The 3,467-nt window shown below is 40.7% G+C and overlaps 1 long non-coding RNA gene across 1 annotated transcript in view; it reads right to left on the bottom strand.

Moving 5' to 3' along the window:
- Nucleotides 1-388: 388 nt before the first annotated feature.
- Nucleotides 389-3,467, bottom strand: part of LOC102825860 — a 208,450-nt gene continuing 205,371 nt past the window's right edge. Inside the window, exons 3-4 of the long non-coding RNA XR_438712.1 lie at nucleotides 2,752-2,870; nucleotides 389-542 (exon numbers count right to left, since the gene is read on the bottom strand). This is a non-coding gene — a long non-coding RNA (uncharacterized LOC102825860). The remainder of the gene's footprint in view (nucleotides 543-2,751; nucleotides 2,871-3,467) is intronic.

The raw sequence follows: 3,467 nt of genomic DNA, 5'->3' as shown, positions 1-3,467 counted from the left end.
CTATTGAGAACATACAATGAATGAAAAGGTTTTAGTACTTAAGTAATTCTTGATTATTTTAATCTAGACAGGTGCTTTAAGTAATTTAGGATTTGACATACTGAATGATATGTATATTTTACAGAATACGTTTTTTTTTTTAAAAAAAAGGCCCCGACCAACTTTTCTTAAACAGTAACCCAATATGACACCACAATTACCAAATGGAAACCATACAGTTATTCTCTATTGAATCAGTAAAGGGTATTTTAGAGAAAGGGCAACTTGGAGAATAAAGACTTCAGAGCCTATTATTCCAAGGTAAGAGCATTTTAGTTATTAGCAGTGGTTACCAAAGAAGCTGAAAGTAAATCTCTCCAAGGAGCTGCACGTAATTTGCTTGTTGGGAAGCGGTGAGGGACTGTCTCACTCTTCCACTACAAGATGATGCACGTTTTTTTATCCTTGAAAGGGTTTTCTGAAGTTGGGATTCCAATCAGCAGAGGGTCACTCCTGGCATGCTCCTCGCAGTAAGACATGAGGTCCGCAGATGCCTTAGAAACCTAACATGTAGAGAAACCAAAGTCAACACTCCAACAAGGAAGAAATCAAATACTTTAGCTTCAAATCTTCAGTGTGTATGAGTGGGCTTGAAAAAGTTTGTGGAAAACTTGCATTATCTTTTCATTTCATCTCCCCAGGAACTTTTGCAAGCCTATTCGTACTTTAGCTCCAAACCTGACACATGTATTTGAATGCTAAACCACTGGATGGATACTCAAAGTCTCGCAACCACAAAACTTTATTAATTAAAAAGGGATAAGATGCCTTTAATATGGAGAAACCTGGCAGCTCATGCTTCAACCAAGTGATGAGATTTAATAATGATGAGACAAATTAGGCACACCACCACTTAGCCAGTGTTCTTGCCACACATGGAACTGAAATCTAATCAGCAGAGAAAAGAATCACAACCACAGTGAGGTGGACTCTGTAAAATAAGTGGTTTGAACTCTTCAAAATGGACTGTGTGCTAGATCCTAGTTACGTTTCTTCAGAATGTATTTAGGAGTGAAGAGTCACAATGTCTGCAAATAACTGTTAAATGGTGCAAACCAAAAATGATATGTGGTTTGTGTGTATGTGTGTAGAGAGAGAGAGATGAGAGAGAGCAAGAGAGAGTGACAGCAAGCGAGAGAGAGCACGTGTGGACAAATGTTAACAACTGATGAATCTTAGTAAAGGGTAAATAGAACTAGGGTGGTACAAATGGTTAAACACAGTATTACTAGCCAAAAAGGTTGGCAGTTTAAACCCACCCTGAAGCTCCTTTAAAAATTTGCTTGGCAATCTGTTTCTGAAAGGTCAGAGTTTACAATCTGATGAAAAGTTCTACTCTGCACACCTGGGGTTGCCATGCCCTGGAATCAACTTGAAGGCAGTTAACAACAACATTAAAGGGTATATGGGTGTCTATTGCCACAACTTTCCTAGGATTGAACTTTTTTTTTTACAAAATAAAAAGTAGAGGTGTGTGAGCATGCGTGTTTAAAAAAGGGAAAGTGTACATGAACCAAGGGAAGGTTGTATCTTTAGTTTCAAGCCAATGAAAAAAGGACTGGAATGCAGAGCAGAGTTTAAGAACTGTCAAAAGTTGGAAAGAGTAGAGCCAAGTTCTGGAGCTCCAAGATTTACTGTTAAAAAAAGAGCTTAGGGAAATAAAAGGAAAGCCAAAACTAGCTGGGAAGATGGAGCGCCTAGCTCTGGCATGGCTTACAAATGGAAACTACCATCCCCTTTCAGGAGCCTGGGTCGTAGAGCCAGCAGAACAATAACATCAGTGTCCTCAGGGGACAAGCACGGGACAGCTGAGATGTGTCAAACACTGCACAGCCTGCCTCATGTTTTGAAGACAGGTGACTATCTCCAGGCCCAAAGGAATTTATCAGGTGACTACTTCAGTTTTCAGGAAACAGTATTAGTCACAACATTCCACTGACTCCTTAGTCCTCCCTTGGGATTTGGGAGGAAAAGACTTCAAAGTCAGGTGACCTGACACATTCATCTGGGGGTTTTCTATGAGCTCTCAGCTACAGCTGGCATTACTCATCCAGTGCACAAAGTGGTCACTGAAGTCCATACACATTGACACAACGACATTCTCCAAAAAAGGAGACCCAACTGTTGACTTATTATGTAAGGTTACCTCAGCTGCACTGATAACTCTAGAACACTTAAAAATTTCCAGAGGGATGATGATGGTGTTTATGAAATCTATCTGGAACCCCTGTCCCAATGTAGAACAAAGTGACCACGGGACTTGACTCTGTTCATTCAGGGAAGGTGGGTCCTCAGGAAATCCTGTTCAGAGTTTTAGGTTTTCCATATAAACAGAGAGGGGAACTCAAACCCTTGGCTACTGAGCTCTTAAAATGAGCTAGAAATGAAAGTTAAGACCCTGAGACTCTCGGTTTGCTTCAGGAAAATCCTAGGACTAAGCGGAGTTAAACGACATTTAAAAACCTCCAATTATTGTCAAGTCTACGCTGACTCATGGCAATCAAGTATCTCTGAGTAGAACTGTGCTCCATAGTGCTTGTATGGCTGATTTTTCAGAAGTAAATTGTTAGGGCTTTCTTCTGAGGTCCTTCTGGGTGAACTTGAACCTCCTACTTTTCCATTAGCAGCCAAGTAAGTGCAGTAACTGTTTGCACCATCTGGGAACTTCTAAAATGATCAGAAAGTATGTCTTATCCAACCTAGGCGTCTTACCTTTATTCTTTCAATGGAAGCTTCCAATCTTAACTGCTGCACAGTTCTCCTTGCCTGGGCTATGTTGTTGGTGCTTGCTGTTTTGCTGGACATCTTCAGTTCTTCTTTTTACCTGAAATCTGAAGAGAATTCCATTTTTAAAAGTGAATCATGGTCATCTTTGAATGACCTGAATAGCCATATTACTTTAAAGGCAAAGAATGCCTTTTCCCAGCCATCACAGCGCTCTGAAGCAGTTACCAAAATGCCCATCAGCAATCCGACAGGTGAACAAGTGTCTATATACTTGAACACCCTCACAAATCTTTGGTTTGCAGAAGCTCAATACTAGCAGTTTAGTCGGCATATCCCAACATAACAGCATACAAATAGCCTTTTCTAGGATTTTCCAAGAGGAAACAAATGCACATAAAAACCTGCAGTAGTGAAGTGGCCTTCCAGTAAACAGGTGCATATTCAAACAGAGACTATACTGTATGTGCAGTTTAATATTGCTGTGGAGTGGATTCTTGTCTCAAAGCATTCCCATGCGAGTGCAAGTAAAACTGTATTCCATAGATTGCCAAGCCTTGCATCTGGAGAGCCTCTAACTAGTCAAACCTTCAACTGTTCAGTTAGCAGCTGAGTGTGTTAACTGTCTGCAGCCCTGCAGTGTAAAACAATTGCTATCTAATCACTAAAGTCCTGGTGTGGTGCTGGGGGTTGATGCATCAGAC

Source organism: Chrysochloris asiatica, unplaced genomic scaffold (genome assembly GCF_000296735.1).
Source record: "Chrysochloris asiatica unplaced genomic scaffold, ChrAsi1.0 scaffold00048, whole genome shotgun sequence".
Lineage (NCBI taxonomy): Eukaryota > Metazoa > Chordata > Mammalia > Afrosoricida > Chrysochloridae > Chrysochloris > Chrysochloris asiatica.
The sequence above is the reverse complement of the archived record's forward strand: the minus strand, read 5'-3'. Positions and strand labels throughout refer to the sequence as shown.